At 35.0% G+C, this 18499-nt stretch overlaps 1 protein-coding gene and 1 long non-coding RNA gene across 3 annotated transcripts in view; one reads left to right on the top strand and one right to left on the bottom strand.

Moving 5' to 3' along the window:
• LOC127987560 (uncharacterized) overlaps positions 1-18499 on the top strand; it is a 1055570-nt gene that overhangs the window by 276857 nt on the left and 760214 nt on the right. The gene's annotated exons all lie outside the window — the stretch shown is intronic.
• Positions 1-18499, bottom strand: part of LOC127987632 (uncharacterized) — a 264322-nt gene that overhangs the window by 113487 nt on the left and 132336 nt on the right. The window contains exon 2 of one of the 2 annotated variants that reach the window (XR_008161288.1): positions 10907-11067. This is a non-coding gene — a long non-coding RNA (uncharacterized LOC127987632). The remainder of the gene's footprint in view (positions 1-10906; positions 11068-18499) is intronic. The other variant, XR_008161289.1, reaches the window with a different exon arrangement.

Here is an 18499-nt window from a genome sequence, read left to right as displayed (position 1 = left end):
AAAGTAACGATCCTTGTATCTGGGGTCCAAATAGGTGGCAATGCAAAACATGGGATCGTACTGGATTTGATCGAAGCGTCTATTTACAGCCTCTAATAATGAGGTCTTTGTTGTTTTAACGCCTGTGTCTGTGTCAGCCTGCTTACTCAGAAGTCTCAGGGCTATCACAGAGGGGATGACATCTGCAGCTGACGCTTCTGATGAGCTAACGTCTCTCGTCAATTGTTCAAACGGGGAGAGGATTGTTATAAAGTTTTCAATTAATTGCCACTGGTGCGCAATGAGAGTCGCCGGGAGGTCGTAGTCTGCAGCATATGTAGCAAGTGCGCGCTTTTGTTCCAGCAAGCTCTCCATCATATAAAATGTACTATTCCAGCGAGTGGAAACATCTTGCTGTAGCCTTTTTGGTTTCATTCCCAACTGGATCTGCTCAGCCTGGAGACGTGAATATGCGAGGGGTGAGTGTTTAAAGTGGCCGACGATTTTTCAGCAAATAGCCACAACATCCGTGAGGCTGCGCTGGCTAAAAACACCGTCATGAATTGCCAGTTGCAGTGTGTGCGCCATGCAGCCAAAACTAGCCAGACCACTGTCCATCATAGCTTTCGTCATATTCATATTCATTTCGTCACATTATCTCTCACGACAGCATGCACTCTGGTTTTGTCGATTTTCCACGTCTGGAACATTGTCTCAAATGCCTCCGAGATAGCAGATGCTGAGTGGGTACCTGCGAACTCCTGGGAGTACAACACTGCCTTCACCAGATTGAAGTCCTTATCAATCCACTGTGCCGTGAGGTTAAGCATGCTCACAGGGCTTACATCTGAACTCCATATATCTGTGGTGAAACTGATTGCAGCGATGTCGCAAGCCATTAGCTCATGAATGTGCGTGGCCACAATTTTGTGGATTTCGGGGAGACAGACCTCGCCAAAGTGACGCCGGCTCGGCAGCGTATAGCGTGGCTCCATAAACTTAATCAGACTCCGAAAACCCACGTCCTCCACTACAGAGAAAGGCTGGTCAACTAAAGCGATAAACTCCATCACCTTGTTTGTTATTTGTTTCACTTTGGCGATGTTAGGAGGCAGCTGTTTGGCTTTCTCAAATGCCGTGTCAATTGAAGTCTGAGTCTTAACGGGGGTTTGCGCTTTCTGGGCGGCTTCATTTTTCCGTTTTTGGTCAGCTTGCAGGTAATCGCCGTACACCGCCTCGTGCCTGCTTTTCAAATGTCCAATGAGATTTGTTGTGTTAAATGACTTTCTAACAGCCCCCCCTCTTGAAATTTCAATGGAACACGTATTGCAAATTTCAAAACGCTGATCTTTCTCTGAAACTGTAAAATATTGCCACACACTTCTTTGTTTAATCTAAGTTACTGAGAACGGAGAGTGTGCGGGTGCCCTATCCCGTCTTGGATTCTGTATCTCCCCCCTCCCAAATAAAAAGAGGGAAAAAAAAGTTTCTCCTGAGCACAGCGTTCATGACACATAATCATCAGACATCGGCGAATGTCATTTTTATTTCCTGATGGCATTTAACGAGGCAAATATCGTCCGTTACCAATGTTCAGCCGATGCATCGGTGCATCCCTAGTATATATATGTATATGTATATGTGTGTATATATGTATATATGTATGTATGTGTATATATATATGTATGTGTATATACATATATATATATATACACTAATATAATCTCTTATTAGTGTATATATATGTGTATATACATATATATACACTAATATAATCTCTTAGATTACACATTTTTGGTAACCTAATCTGATTACTTTTGGATTACATTTAGATTACATTTGTGCTTACCCTTATTTGATATCACATATATTCAGCCTAATCTTGTACTTAAAAAAAAAAAGATTTTATATATATATATATATGTATATATGTATATATGTATATATATATATATATGTATATATGTATATATATATATATATATATATATATATATATATATGTATATATGTATATATATATATATATATATATATATATATATATATATATATATATGTATATATATATGTATATATGTGTATATATACATATATATATACAATATGTGTATATATACAATAGCTTCTTTTTCAAGTGCAATATATGGACAGTTAATACTTCCAAAATAGTAATTTATGATTACGTAAATTTAGAAAACCAATATTGAAAAACATGAAATTCACAGCAATATCACTACTAGGTAAAATATTAAATCTAAAAAAAAACCCTAGAAGTGAATAAGACTATCAATGAAAAACATCAAACAATAGCTACATTGCGAACATGAATGTTGAAAAAGACTAAACTCACACAGCGATGTCATTTCTATCCATCTCAAACCATTTTAAGTGCAAAGTAACAATAAGGAAAAGACAAACAATAACAACATTACAAAAATGAATATTAAAGAGGATGAAACTCACAGCAATAACATTGCTAATACAAGGCTCGACATTAAGCTTTTACACGAGCTTGTTGTTCTGAGAAGTAAATCAATCATTCATTTGTCCGAGTAAAATAGTTACTTGTCCGGGGGAAAAAAGTTTTTGTTTTTTTTTGGCACAAATGTAACATATTCTGAAGCTGTCTAATCAGTGCTCTATCAGGTATTACTTAAATCAGTATATTTTTTATATTAGCCTTAAATTGATTGCTGTTACACTTTTTTTACTTTATAAAGGAACATATTTTGTAGATGTCTACATTTACGTTGAATTCTTACATGTTATCCTTATATTAAATTAGAAAAATAAGACATTATGGTTGTTATTATTATTATTAAACTGAAATCAGTATCAACAAACTCCATCTGTCCAAATGAATAAATTATGTTATTAGATTAATGTTTTTACTTTTTTGACATACCAAATATGAAATGCAATGATACTTTTAAATATGATATTAAATGTCTTAATGAGTGAACCATTGAGTCAACCGATTCGTTCAAACGGCTGATTCAGTCAATAAATGAAGCAAATAACCGTTTTTATAAATGGCTCACTGAATCATTGACTCATAAAAAAAAAAAATGAATCATTCAGTAATGAAAACTGTTGCTCGCAGATGCGCGACTGTTCTGCTGTGACTTTTTGCTTTTGTTTGAAATAGAACAAAAGCGACATATAATGTGTCTAAAATGTAAGTCAGTTAATATTGTTTATTTAACTGAAGATGTATAAAATCAATATCACATTTGCAATCGAGCTGAAATTCAGAAAAACTTCACTCCAGGTCGTGTGATGTTGCAAATATTATACAGAATATTTATATTTTTTTCTACCGCAATATGTTTGTTTCTTTGTGTTTTTCATCTCTAAACACTTGAAGTGCATAAGGTAGTAACAATGAAGAAAAATCTACATTACAAAAATATATTAAAGGACATGAGCAATAATTCCCAGCAATAACGTTGCTAGGTCAAAGAATTCCATTGACAGCAAATTGATCCGTGGTAGACAGAGTTTACACTGAATAGTGACATTTTTCCATGTCTTTCTTTTAAAATGAAATTATGTCTGTACATCCAGTGATTAAAGGCCGCATTATCTTGTTGATGATTTCTTCTGTTCGCGATTCTTACACCCCTCCCCCTCTCCACCAGAAAAACTCAAAGAATGACGAATGTATGTGGCAGGTTTAATAGGAAAAAATATAAACTTAAAAAAAAAAAGAAACTTAGGAGAATCAATGAATTGTGAACAACCATTGTGTAAATAATATGTAATCATGTAATCCATAAAAAAGTAACTGTAGTCTGATTACGAGTATTTTAAAAATTAGTTTACTCTAATTACAAGTACTTGAGTTTTGGAATCTGATTATGTAATCCAGATTACATGTAATCCGTTACTACCCAGCTCTGTGTGTATATATATATATATATATATATATATATATATATATATATTAGTGGTGGGCCGTTATCGGCGTTAACGTGCTGCGTTAACGCGAGACTCTTATCTGGGTCTATACTAAGCAAGCTATGATGACTTTCACCTTGATATTTTATATAACTGACTGGCTGAGGCCAGCCTAAAAAGATGCTCAGGACAGTTGACGGGCCACTGCTGCGCATCGTCAAGAAAGCTCATCTTTTTCACATGTTTTTATGCCTTACCGCTGGTCGATTTAAACATTAAAGCATCCAATCACAAGACGCGGAAAAGCTGAACAGAGCATGCATGCACGCGCGCGCGCGCGCGCGCGCGAGAGAGATCGAGAGCCGCGTATCACGGACAGCGACACTGAACCGAGCTCTCTTCTGCGAAGTTCTCCTCGAAGTCCCTCCTGCACCTGAACGAACAAATACAAATCGCAGTTTGAACAAACAAAAAGATGTGAAAGAGCCCAATTCAGTACTCGCGGAGTTCTGGTGTTCAGGCTCACGCAGAGAAAGGCGTCTCAAAACACTTGAACATCGAATTTGCTTATTTTTGCTCTTGTGCCGACAAATACATACAAAATATGTCAAAATATCCACCTTGGAAATTATGCTCGAAAAACTCAGTTATTTCTTAAGTGAAAGTAAACAGTTGAGGAAAAAAAATGGGATGTGTATTATATTGGATGCGTTCATCATCTCTTAAAGGGACCGCGCCTAATTTAGCTGCTGGCTGCTGTAATGTTAATCCAAGAAAATGAAAATGAAAATTACTCATTGTTCTTGACTGAATAAATTTTTAGTTTTAACAGTTAAACCAAAAATTATTCAGACACCAGATATAATTTTTGATATATATATATATATATATATATATATATATATAGCAAAACTGTAATAATGTGAGAAATGTTGAAGGTGTCTGAATAAATGTAGGTTTGATTGTATATTTCATTTTTACTTTGGAGACTATCCAGTGCTATTTTACATTTAAGTATTTGGTTTCTGTACCTTGACACCTACAAACTTGAAAAAAACTTAAACATTGGTGTGAAACAGGAGTAATGTTGTTTGCACCTTGTGCAATGTGGAATTAGTTTACAGCTTTTTCAAGCACTTTGTGATGCATTTTGGAAACAGGAGATGAGCCCCTTTTCTAATGCCCCACCTAGCTTGATAAACCCCTTCTCAAAGACTTACTGTTTGTTTGTCCATTTTATTTGGATAACACATATTCTGAATGCCTTCGGGAGAATTCGAATGAGCCATTTTAATCTAGATTAATCTAGATTAATTTCAAGATCACAGTGAGATTAATCTAGATTAAAAAAATTAATCTATGCCCACCTCTAATATATATATATACTATATATATATCTGTATATGTGTGTGTGTATTTATGTGTATATGTATGTATATATATGTGATCTGTAAAAGATCTTCAAAGTTACAAAGGTCACAGTCTCCTGTAAAGTAATTTATTCTGTCTAACAGAGAACACTGATCCAGAAATGATTAAAATGGCTTGACTAAAGTCCAGATATTAATTTCACAAATGTGTGCATCACAATGTGAAATATTAGCGTAATGCTGTTCAAAGGTTTACACAAAGAGAAGATGAGGCTTCAGTGAGTTGTAGTGTTGTCTTCATGTTGTGGAGACGCTGTGTGTTTGGATGAGAAAGCAAACCCTCTTTGTTTGGATTCAGTGTTTAAGATTTATTAATAACTCCTGTTTTATATTAATAACTGTTCCTGAGCCGTAAGACCCAAAAGGTTAGCTTGTGTACAGCACGCTTTATGAAGCTGCAGTGCATTTTCATAAACAAAGTAATAGACTTTTAAAATAGTGTATATGGTCCCTTTAATTGTAATATTGCTAACAGAACTGTGTAGAACTGACCTTTTCTTCTGTTTTAGTCAAAAAAGAAAATATTCAGGCTCACATGTGTCCAGCTCTGTGTCTGTGAAGAGTGACTGGTCAAAGGAAGAAGGACCAGACTTCAGTGAAAAAACAGCACCACAAACAAAACGGTATTTGTGATTTCTTATTTTTGTTTAAACATAGACTTCAGAATAATTTGTGAACAAATGGGTTAAACGTAAGCGAATTAACCCATTTGTTCACAAATTATTCTGAATGGTTTCACGCATATAGTCATGCTAATAGTGTCCTATGTGAACATGTTCTGCATTTATTTTCCTCAGTTTTTAGTTTATTTTCTTGAAAATCGTATTTGAATGTGCATTGCCGGTGGGCAAATATGTTGTATTCACCCCTTTCAATGTCAAATTTGAATAGGTGGAGAGCATTTGGCATCTAACTCAAAATAACTGTTTTCAACAGATCAATTTTTATTCATAAACAAATCAATTATGCATAAAAGTCAAAGAACATTTGATGCAAACCCCCCAAAAGTTGCATCTTTCTTATAATCTCTTGAATATGAAAACACAATAAATCCGTTTGTCTTAAAATAGTGAAACATAGTGCAGAACAAAGAGCAGCCATTAAGGCAGCAGTTCTCAATACCAGTCCTCGCACCACACTGCTCTGCACATTTTCTAAGTTTCTCTTATTGCTTTAGACGTTTGTTTTATTTGAACATACGTGTCCTGAGAAGTGGACATCACAGGATATTCCTCCATGATTCCAGTTCGAAGTGAATGTATATGTTCCATTCAAAATGCATTGAAGTGTGCGAGACGTGAATTTAAATAGTATTGATTTACAGAGGTATGTGATGTCACACTTGTCCATTTGCAAAGACGGATGTTGTGCAACAAAATCCGTGAATGAATTTACCGAAGTGAAGTAAACTTCAACAGATTTCTCCTGCTCAGGGAGTAAGGAGCAGTAAACACTGTGTAGGGACCATGTCAATGTGAACACAGTTCATGCACGGAGCTCACTTCTAACGAGTTGATTATCTGAATCAGGTTTGTTAACAAAGAGAGACGAGCAATATGTGCAGAGCTGTGTGGTGCGAGGACTGGAATTGAGAACCGCTGCGTTAAGGTGACCCAACAGGGTATTGTGTACCAATAAGTTAAATTCAAAAATAATAATTAAAATAAATAGAATTAAGAAAATATTACATTTATATAATAAAAAGGGTATACCTGAAAGAAAATTACACATTTTGTAATTTACAATTTGGTTACCAACATTCTGCAAAATATCATCTTTTGTGCTCAACAGAAGAAAGAAACTCATAAGTTTGCATCTTGAAGATGACACAATTTCTATTTTTGGGTGAACTTTCCCTTATGTAAGCAGTTTTAGTATACAAGAAATACTGCAGTGAAGGTACACGTAGTTATATAAATTCACATAAAACATTTGCATACTATACTTTGATGGAAATATGTAAAGTATCACATATTTTATGAATAGGCACATATTGATTAGGTCAATGGATTAACCCTGACAAAAGTCTATTATTATATAATTATATTCTTTTTTAAAATATATGATTATTTAAATAATTATCATGTGTAGGTCTGTTTGTTTATTTACTTATTATTGAACATGCAGGTATTTTCATTCTTAGAGGTGTGTTAGTTAAATGAAAATAAAATAAAAACAAATAGAATGAAGAAAATATTACATTTATATAATAAAAAAGGTATAACTGGAAGAAAATTATGATTTTTTTTAAGGCCCATAGTATTCAGTGGCTGTAGTAGTTGATTTCATATAAAAATGTAAATTCATTACTTGTCTGAATTGCAGTATTCAAATGGAATCATAAGCTACTAGTCATAAAATGTTTTAGGGTCCTTGACCAATTAGAATGAAACTCATCCAAACTGGATGAAGGGGCCTCAATATTTTGCCCTTTACGTGACATAATGTCATAAAAGGGAGAAAAAGATGATCTACATCAATTAATCCCATGTGTTAGCTCTTCATCTTTCCATTTTTCCTTTTGTGTGGCTGACTGAAGTTAGTAAACTGCTGCTGTCACTTGAAAACTGTAAATCTCCACACCCCATGGCAAAAGCAGACACAGAAGAGGGGCAGTAGAGCTGTGGGAAGATTGCGCTCTCATCTCCTGCTTTTGACAGATTTTTTCCTTATCAAATTAAGGTCTACTGTGCAGTAGATATGTCATTAAAGGGTTAAGTTATGTTTTAGATGAGATATTATGAAAGCAAAAAGCACTGAACAAGACCAGTAATCCGTCTGGAGCTTCTTTCCAGTAACAAAATTACACAAGCAGCCACAAGGAGGTATAAATTAACCATGAAAATAGATCATGGAGCCAAACATGAATATGTATTTCCATCTATCCATAGTCATAGATGAACAAATGCATGTCTATACTGTGCTTCATTACCATCCTCAACAGTGAAGCTCTTTAAATGAGACTGAAGGAGCTCCTGTAGTAAAGTGTTTTGTTCTTTGTGTCATTAGTGTAAGATCAGACTCACATGTGTCCAGCTCTGTGTCTGTGAAGAGTGACCGGTCAAAGAATGAACCACTAAACTTCAGTGAAGAAACAACATCACGAACCAAATGGTATTTGATGCGTTTTTCTTTACACATGGACTGTTTCAGAAAGTGTATCAGTGAATTATTATCATAAAACGTATAGTCCATAAATGTATAATTTATTTATAATTTTTCTCTTTGCTAAAATGTTTACAAGATATTTTGGTCATATTTTTTTCTCCTAAAAATGCAGTAATTTTATTTATTTTATTTACGATCAGGCTTCAGTATGAAACATTAGATCCAGATTTACAGTCTCACAGAAAACACAAGAATTTTACAGACCGTCTCCTGCAGATCTTCCAGGTAATAAAACATGTTTTCAAGAACATTTAATAATTATAATAAACAAATACATTATTCAATAATAATGTGACATAACTTTTATTTCTACTTTTTCTTTTTAAGAACCCATCAAATAAGAATGAGAACATATATCTATTAATATTTACAGCTAATTAATGTTTGTCTCTTTGATGAATATTTTTAATTACTGAATACATAATTTTGACCGAATATAGATTAAGATTTTTTTCTGTCCTTCATTCTTGTCTGTCTTTGTAGGATCTTGAGAGAAAAATAATCACATTTCTGAAGAAAGAACTGGAAAAGTTTAAGAAAATATTACAAAAAGAGGACAAGCAGTACTTTGTGAAGGACTTTAATGAGAACAGATGCAGTATGAAAGAAGCAGCTCTTGATCTCACGCTCTACTTCCTGAGAGAGATGAAGCAAGATGAAGCTGCTGATACTCTAGAAGGTAAGAGACTCGTGATCATCTGTTAAATTGTGAATTACAAATGTAGAGAGAAAATAAGATTAAACAATATCTGTATTTTTGTTTCTGTTTAGATGAACTGTTCTTCATTCATCAGCTAAAGTGTAGCCTAAAGAAGAAGTATCAATGTGTGTTTGAAGGAATTGCAAAGCAAGGAGACTCTACACTTCTGAAGAACATCTACACAGATCTCTATATCACTCAGGGTTGTAGTGAACAGGTCAATACTGAACATGAGGTGAGACAGATTGAAGTTGCTTCCAGACGTCATGAATCACAAGAGATACAGGTTGAGTGCAAACATTTGTTTGAAGCACCTGAACAAGACAAGCAGATCAGAACTGTACTGACAAAAGGAGTTGCTGGCATCGGAAAATCAGTCTCTGTGCAGAAGTTTGTTCTGGATTGGGCCGAAGGAAAAGAAAATCAAGATATCAGCTTCATATTTCCTCTTCCATTTAGAGAGATTAACTTAAAGGAGCAAGAAAAACTAAGTTTGATGGACCTTATAACTCAGTTTTTCCCAGAGACAAAAGGGCTGAACCTTAAAAGAAGAAATCAGTTCAAAGTCTTGTTCATTCTTGATGGATTGGATGAATGTCGACTTCCTGTAAACTTTAAGGATAATGAGACGTGGTCTGATGTTTCATCACCAGTCTCTCTGGATGTTCTCCTGACGAACCTCATCAAGGGAAATCTGCTTCCTTCTGCTCTCATCTGGATCACCAGCAGACCAGCAGCTGCCAGTAAGATTCCTCCTGACTGTATCGACCGGCTGACAGAGATACAAGGATTCAATGATGCACAAAAGGAGGAGTACTTCAGAAAAAGATTCACGGATGAGAATCAGGCCAAAGAAATCATTGATCATGTTAAACAATCAAAGAGTCTCTTTATCATGTGTCACATCCCAGTCTTCTGCTGGATTTCAGCCACTGTTCTCCAGAACATTTTAGAGGAGAAAATAAATAATGTTGTGAAAAACAATCAGACTGATGATGCCTCCAAAACACTGCAGGAGTCAAATACTGAAGACACTCCTAAGACTCTGACACAAATGTACACACACTTCCTCAGATTTCAGATCCAGCAGAGCAGACGAAAGTATGATGGAGAATATACACCAGATGTTTCCTGGGATAAAGATGCCATCTTTTCACTGGGGAAACTGGCATTTGATCAGCTGGAAAGAAACAATGTGATCTTCTATGACACAGATCTGGAAGCCTGTGGTATTGACGTCTATAAGGCATCAGTGTGCTCAGGCATGTGTACCCAGATCTTTAAGGAGGAAACAGGGATCACTCTTGGTACCATGTACTGCTTCGTTCACTTGAGCATTCAAGAGTTTATTGCAGCCCTTTATGCACATCTGTTTCTAGACATCAACAAGAAATATGTGTTAGATCAAGACTCTACAGAACAGGAAAACAAAAGTGAAACCATGATTGATTTGCTCAAGACTGCAGTGGACAAGGCACTAGAGAGTGATAATGGACACCTGGATCTTTTTCTTCGCTTCCTCCTTGGTTTGTCACTCCAGTCCAATCAGAGACTCTTACAGGGTCTTTTGACACATGAAGAAGACAATGACAAGAGCAAAAAGGAAATAGTTCAGTACATCAAGCAGAAATTAGAGTCTAATCTGTCTCCAGAGAGATCCATCAATTTGTTCTACTGTCTGAATGAACTGAACGACCAAACTCTGGTGGAAGACATTCAGACCCACCTTAGCAAAGGAAGTCTCTCATCTGCTGATCTTTCACCTGCCCAGTGGTCTGCTTTGGCCTTTGTGTTGTTGACATCAGAGGAGGAGCTGGAGGAGTTTGAGCTTCAGAAATTCAAGAAATCAGACGAGTGTCTCATTAGATTATCAGCAGTCATCAAAACCTCCAAAAGAGCTCTGTAAGTTTTTAAATATATGTTGTCATGTTTTGTTCTCGTCTTAAAATTGCATTAATTTACATTGATACATTGATTTATAGTGATAATTAACCATACACCAGTTATAAGTAGGGGTGAGAATCACCAGAGGCCTCACGATACGATTTTATCACGATACTTGTGTCACAATACATTATTATTGTGATTTTAAATATGTTGTGATATTCTGTGGTATATTGCGATATTACAGTGCTGTTGTTCAGAACATTCAGCAATTGGGGGATTTGAAAGTAAATTACTGTTAAATTTAAATTAAATAAACATGTAGTCTTACATCTAGGGATGCACCACAATGAAAATTCTGGGCCAAAACAGAAACCGAAAATTCTGGATGCACCAAAAATGCTTTGTAATGATTATTTATTATTTTATTAAATAATATAAATTTATTTTGTAAGACTTTTTCAATTTAACAAAAATTTTATGATACTGAATTAAAAAAAAAAACACAAGCTAATAAAATAACCACTTTTACTGAAAGTAACATTATGAAACTGGACAGAATGTATGTTAATATTGGTAACACTTTATAATAAGGTCACAAAGTTAACTAGTTTAAAATCTAAGAATTCATTAATCTTAGTTCAAATTAATTTTATCATTTACTAATTCATTATTAAAATCTGTTGTGCTAGTTAACAGTTAATGCACTCTTAATTAACATTAACTAACAATGAACAACTGTATTCTCATCAACTAACATTAAGAAAGATTTATAAATACTGTATTATATTGTTAATTGTTTGTAATTTTTTTTTGTTCACTTCAGTGAATAAGGATTAAATATAAGTTGTTGGATTTATTAAAATTTTTATTGGACTAATTATCCAAATAATTATAGTCCTATTATGCTATTATTATCAGCAGTGTTGGGTATAGTTACTTTGGAAAGTAGTTAGTTAGGTTACAACGTTACCATCAATTAAAAGTAATCAGTTATGATACAGCGTTACCTATTCATAAAAGTAACGCGTTAGAGTACTCATGCGTTACCAAAAATTAAAAGCCGTTTGCAGCGGCTCACACATGACAGACACAGCCCCCGGCCCCTTTAAATGCACCTAGAAGTCGTGACTCCCGACAATGAATAACGTCAGTCATCCGACTAAAGTAACACTGCAGGATAACAATAACAGGATAGACAGTCAGCAATCGGCTATTCCACATGGCGTTTTATTTATTTATTATCACAGAACATATTATTAATCAAAATTCGCACCTAACGTTACCCAGCCCGAGTAGCCTAGGCTACTGTATATTATGAGCACCACAAGATAACTCCTGATTTTTCTTTAACTTTAAATAGGCTAATGCAGTTATCAAAGTACAAGTATGCTTACTTGTAAACACAACCTTAAACAGGCTTGCAGATTTAAATCCATTTAGAAATGATGAACAACCAGCCAGCCAATGATCTAACATAAATTAACAGCTGCCTGTCAAACAAAAATGATAACAAACCGAATTAAATCCTTCATTGCCACACAGGCAAATGACAAATCGCTTAATAGCCGAACTAATTATTATTAAAGTGTCACTCACAGTCACAAGCCTAAATTCGCTTTAACACAGTCCTCTTACATTTACTCTTCAAAGTAGTGATTAAAACGTAGCGTTAAATTTGAGGTAGAATTTTTGGCGGTCGACAGAAGCTTTTCACCAAAGCAGAGTGTGCATTTTACCGTTATGTTCTTTTCTTTTTCGTTGACAAATTGAAAATAATGTGCGTACTTCCATAAACCAAACGCTGTCCTCTCTGCTATCTTGCCGGGAGTTGAAAAAAAAAAAAAAAAAACCCACACACACAGGGTCAGGCGCAGGGCACAGACGCATCACAGCCATTGACTTTACGATCACAGAGCTTCGGCTCCGCTGATACTGTACATCCGCAGGTAGCACAGTAGACCTAGGACTACTGTCTGACAAAAAGCAGGCTGCAGTCGGGATTTTCCTTTCCTTAAAATAACGGATTACTTTTTAAAAAAAATAACGAAGTTACTGATTACTTACGCACGGAACTAACGCGTTAAGTTACAAATTTCAGGAAAAAGTAATTAGAGTACTCTAACGCGTTACTTTGTAACGCGTTACCCACAACACTGATTATCAGATCACAGCATCGCTAAAGTTAGCATCATTTTACCAGTACAGCTGTACACCATGTTACAGCACAGTAGTGCTACTGAAAACAGAAGCAAGTATACATCATATACATTTTCTGTCGGTGAGTTATTTGATCAGACTTTGATTTTCCAGTGAGCGTGAACGTTGAGCGGAACACACATTCATAGAGCGAAATATTGAGAGGAGCTGCTCGCCATATATTATTATTATTATTATTATTATATGTAGCCTATCTTTTTTGCTCACATTTTTGGTCAGTTTTCTCTTTGATAATTTGCGGATGCTGAAAATTTGGTGCATACCTTCTTTCCAAGATGCCGTCATCTTTCTTTTACTAACTAGTATATATCTCTTAGGGGTTAAATCAAAACACATTTTCATTTCTTTAAAAATTGCAGTCCTTTGGAATTAAAGTGCAATGCTGTTTAGTAGTAGAAGCACATCATGTTATTATAAAACACATTGTTCCATAGTTATTTCTACTCCAATATGCAGTTCAACTTAAACTTCTTCAAAAAAGGAGATTTACTCTTGCATAACCTCAATGCATAAATGATTAACCTTCAGATTCTCCACCTCAAGACACTCATCCAGATAATAGAGCAGCACTTTTAAATGTATAACTCCTCGCCATTAATGATAAAAACCTGTTATTCATTTACATGAATATATATATATATATGTATATTGTGTATGTATATATATATATATATATATATATTGTGTGTGTATATATATATATATATATATATATATTGTGTGTGTATATATATATATATATATATATATATATTGTGTGTGTATATATATATTAGAGGTGGGCTTGATAAAGGTTTTTAATCTAGATTAATCTCACTGTGATATTGAAATTAATCTAGATTAAAATGGCTCATTCGAATTCTCCCGAAGGCATTCAGAATATGTGTTACTCAAATAAAATTGACAAACAGTAAGTCTTTGAGAAGGGGTTTATCAAGCTAGGTGGTGCATTAGAAAAGGGGCTCATCTCCTGTTTCCAAAATGCATCACAAAGTGCTTGAAAAAGCTGTAAACTAATTTCACATTGCACAAGGTGCAAACAACCTTACGCCTGTTTCACACCAATGTTTACGTTTTTTTCAAGTTTGTAGGTGTCAAGGTACAGAAACCAAATAATTAAATGTAAAATAGCACTGGATAGTCTTCAATGTAAAAATGAAATATACAATCAAACCTAGATTTATTCAGACACCTTCAACATTTCTCACATTATTACAGTTTTGCTATATACATCAAAAATTATATCTGGTGTCTGAATAATTTTTGGTTTGACTGTTAAAACTAAAAAAAATTTCAGTCAAGAGCAATGAGTGATTTTCATTTTCTTGGATTAACATTACAGCAGCCAGTAGCTAAATTAGGCGCGGTCACTATAAGAGAAGATGAACGCATCCAATATAATATACATCCAATTTTTTTTTCCTCAACTGTTTACTTTCACTTAAGAAATAGCTTAACTGACAGTTTTTTCGAGCATAATTTCCAAGGTGGATATTTTGACACATTTTGTATGTATTTGTCGGCACAAGAGCAAAAATAAGCAAATTCGATGTTCAAGTGTTTTGAGACGCCTTTGTCTGCCTGAACACCAGAACACCGCGAGCACTGAATTGGGCTCTTTTACGTATTTTTGTTTGTTCAAACTGCAATTTGTATCTGTTCGTTCAGGTGCAGGAGGGACTTCGAGGAGAACTTCGCAGAAGAGAGCTCGGTTCAGTGTCGCTGTCCGTGATACGCGGCTCTCAATCTCTCTCGTGCGCACGCGCGCGAGTAACCTACTCTGTTCAGTTTTTCCGCGTCTTGTGTTTGGATGTTTAAATCGACAAGCGGTAAGGCGTAAAAACATGTGAAAAAGATACGCTTTCATGACGATGCACAGCAGTGGCCCGTCAACTGTCCTGAGCATCTTTTTAGGCTGGTCGGTTATATAAAAAAACAAAGTGAAAGTCATCATAGCTTGCTTAGTATAGACCCAGCTCCCAACCCAACTTTGAGAATAGATTAACGGCGATATTTTTTTTATCGCCCGATAAGTCTCGCGTTAACGCAGCACGTTAACGCCGATAACGGCCCACCACTAATATATATATATATATATATATATATATATATATATATATATATATATATATATATACTGTGTATATATATATATATATATATATATATATATATATATATATATATATATATATATACTGTGTATATATATATATATATATATATATAATGTGTATATATATATACTGTATATATTGTATTTAACAAATGTATTACATGTATCTAACTCTGTGATTTGATTTATTTATCTTGTAGATTAAATGATTGTGACTTAACAGATAAAAGCTGTCCAGCTCTGGCTACAGTTCTTGGATCGGATACCAATCTAAAAGAGCTGAACATGAACAATAATAATCTGCAGGATTATGGAGTGAAGCTGCTCTGCACTGGATTGAAGAATATTAATTGCAAATTAGAGATACTGAGGTAAGTTTTGTGACAATCCGTAGTGTTTGGTTAACTGTTAACATGGACCTAGATCATTTGCCACAGAATTGAGGACAGAACTGCTTCAGGGAAAAAAGTGCTAGTGTTAGTTGGTTAAGTGCAGGTAAAAAAGATGAGTCTTTAGATGTTTCTTGAAAATGAGTAAAGACTCAGCTGTACGAATTGAGATTTGGAGGTCATTCCACCAGCTGGGCACAGTCCAGGGAAAGGTCCATGAGAGTGATTTTGAACTTCTTTGGGATGGTACCACAAGTCGTTGTTCACTTGCAGAGCGCAAACTTCTGGAGGCTCATTGAAGACAACCCTCGCTGCTGGATCAATTGCAGAGGCCTGACAGTACATGCAGGAAGGCCCGCCAGGAGAGCATTACAATAGTCCAGTCTGGAGAGAACAAGAGCTTGGACATGAATTTGGGTTGCTCGCTCTGACAGGAAGGGTATAATCTTCCTAATGTTGTATAAGGCAAACCTGCAGGACCGGGTAGTTTTAGCAATGTGGTCTGTGAAGCTTAACTGATGATCCATCACAACTCCTAGGTTTCTGGCTATCCTCGAAGGAGTAATGGTTGATAAGCCCAACTGTATAGAGAAGCTGTGATGGAGCAATGGGTTAGCTGGAATCACCAGGAGTTCTGTCTTCGTAAGGTTAAGCTGAGGGTGATGGTCATTCATCCAGCTAGAGATGAATGTGTGTAAATACAGTAAAAGCACAACTCTGAGCATGCTAAAAAAAGTGATGCTGGGTGTTTCCTGTGTCCTTTAATTGCAAATACTCAATTTATAAATGCGTAGTTCAAACTAGACATTTCCATAATTGGTGAAAAAATCAATAAAAGACACACAGAAAAAAGGCTTATCTTACTTAGTATTTTGTTTTTTTTTTCTAGTCAAAATATCTCTAAAATATATCTCTAAAAACTTTAATATCAAGATGCATTTACTAGATAAGCAAAACAGATGAGATATTTAGTCGTTTCTTGGGGGAAAAGGTCTAAATGAAGTTAATTTTGCTTAAAGCAACTTAAAAACCCTCTTAAAACAAAATTATTTTGAACTTTGTTGTTTAAGTCTAGATCTAGGCATGATGAGTATGTTCTTCACGAGTGTATCAGATCGCTGCTCTACTGCAGGATAAACACTGACACATTAACCCTCTGGAGTCGATTAACACAGATACGCGTTATGAGTCATTTTCTCCTGATAACCCCGAAAAGAACTTAAATTACAGTTTCAGTTTTAATAATACAGATAAGAGCAATACATCAATCGAATCTGTAAAGGGTCTACTTTTTTTGGATACAGACATAACAAAACTTTGTGCACTCATAAAATAAAGATAACAAACAAGGTGTGCTGTCTGCTGCCTTTGTCTGCGCTGATCTTCATTTACAAACACGTCATTAAAATGAACTGTAACTCAATGAATACTCAACGAAGAGACATGAGAGAGATATCTATAGAAAGCTTGACATGTCTGCTTTTAAACTAAACAAGTGCTGCCAAAAACAAATATTCTGTGATAAAGTAATCCATATGAAAACAACGCGATGTCTGTTTTTCACGTCTCCCTTCATTATATTTGTGACCGCGCCCCCTTTGAACGCGCTATTCAGATTCAAACTGAAGCGCGCGGCTTGAATACGCCCACACAGAAGAAAAAGCAGCAAGACTGTTCTTAAAGTCTTTTTTTACTGTTTGCTTCGCGAAGAGTGGAATAAGACATAATTCACCCCCAAAAGATGTGATGTGGTCAGGGCTCTGAACCGGTTCAAGGAACGGAAACAAAAATCTGAAACGAATGATATTTTGATAGGAACAGAACCAGAAACGGAAACTAAATGAATTTTTTTAGTTCCGAACAGAATTTAAAATTTGAAATTGCCATTAACCGGTTAATAATGTTATTTTATCGTTCCGTTTAATATTTGAAATTTGCTGTCAACCAATCATGAATTCCAGCAGTACAGCATATGCAAATGTGACGCTGAAGCCAGCGAGTGAAATATCCGCTCAGCTGTGAACTCAGTCAAGTCTCAATGGCAATGCACCTTTATTTATAATAGACTAAATTAAAATAAAATAGACTTTGCGGAATGGGAGGATGCTGATTAATCCTTGGACAGCGACGTGTAATTCCATTCCGAAGTAGCGAGAGATTCAGTGGTGGAAAAGGCGATATCAAAAGTTTCCGAGATTAAGCAAACACGCCATGTAGGCTACTTTGTATTCCAGCTCCCAGCGCACCATTGGAGAGGGCTTTCAGTAATTGCGGTCGCATTAAGTGGGCAGAGACGGATTAATCTGAAGCCCTCATCAGTGAACAACATGCTATTCCTGCACGGACTACAGTAGTATTCATAGTCTACATTTTTTTTTATTCTGTTTATTTTTAATTATTTATTTTGCTAAATATTTAAAGTTGGTCTATTTAATTGGTCTATAGAATTTGTTATTGAGGAAAATATATATATATTTTTTTTGTTTAATGTTTGAAGAAAAGAAGGCATTCTTAAGCAGTTAATTTTCCTTTGAACATGAAATAAATCCAGGTTTATTATTATTATTATATAATTCATTAGGCTATACTACAGCCTAATAGGTATATTCTTTATTTACATTTCTTACTTTTTTACTGTATTTCTATGTTCTATGTTCTAAGTTCCTTGTTCGTTCCTTTCATCCATTTAATTAAACGCAAATAAAACGAA

The sequence above is a fragment of the Carassius gibelio genome, chromosome B22, assembly GCF_023724105.1.
Source record: "Carassius gibelio isolate Cgi1373 ecotype wild population from Czech Republic chromosome B22, carGib1.2-hapl.c, whole genome shotgun sequence".
Taxonomy (NCBI): Eukaryota; Metazoa; Chordata; class Actinopteri; order Cypriniformes; family Cyprinidae; genus Carassius; species Carassius gibelio.
Note: the sequence above shows the minus strand (reverse complement) of the source record. Positions and strands in the feature narration are given on the sequence as shown.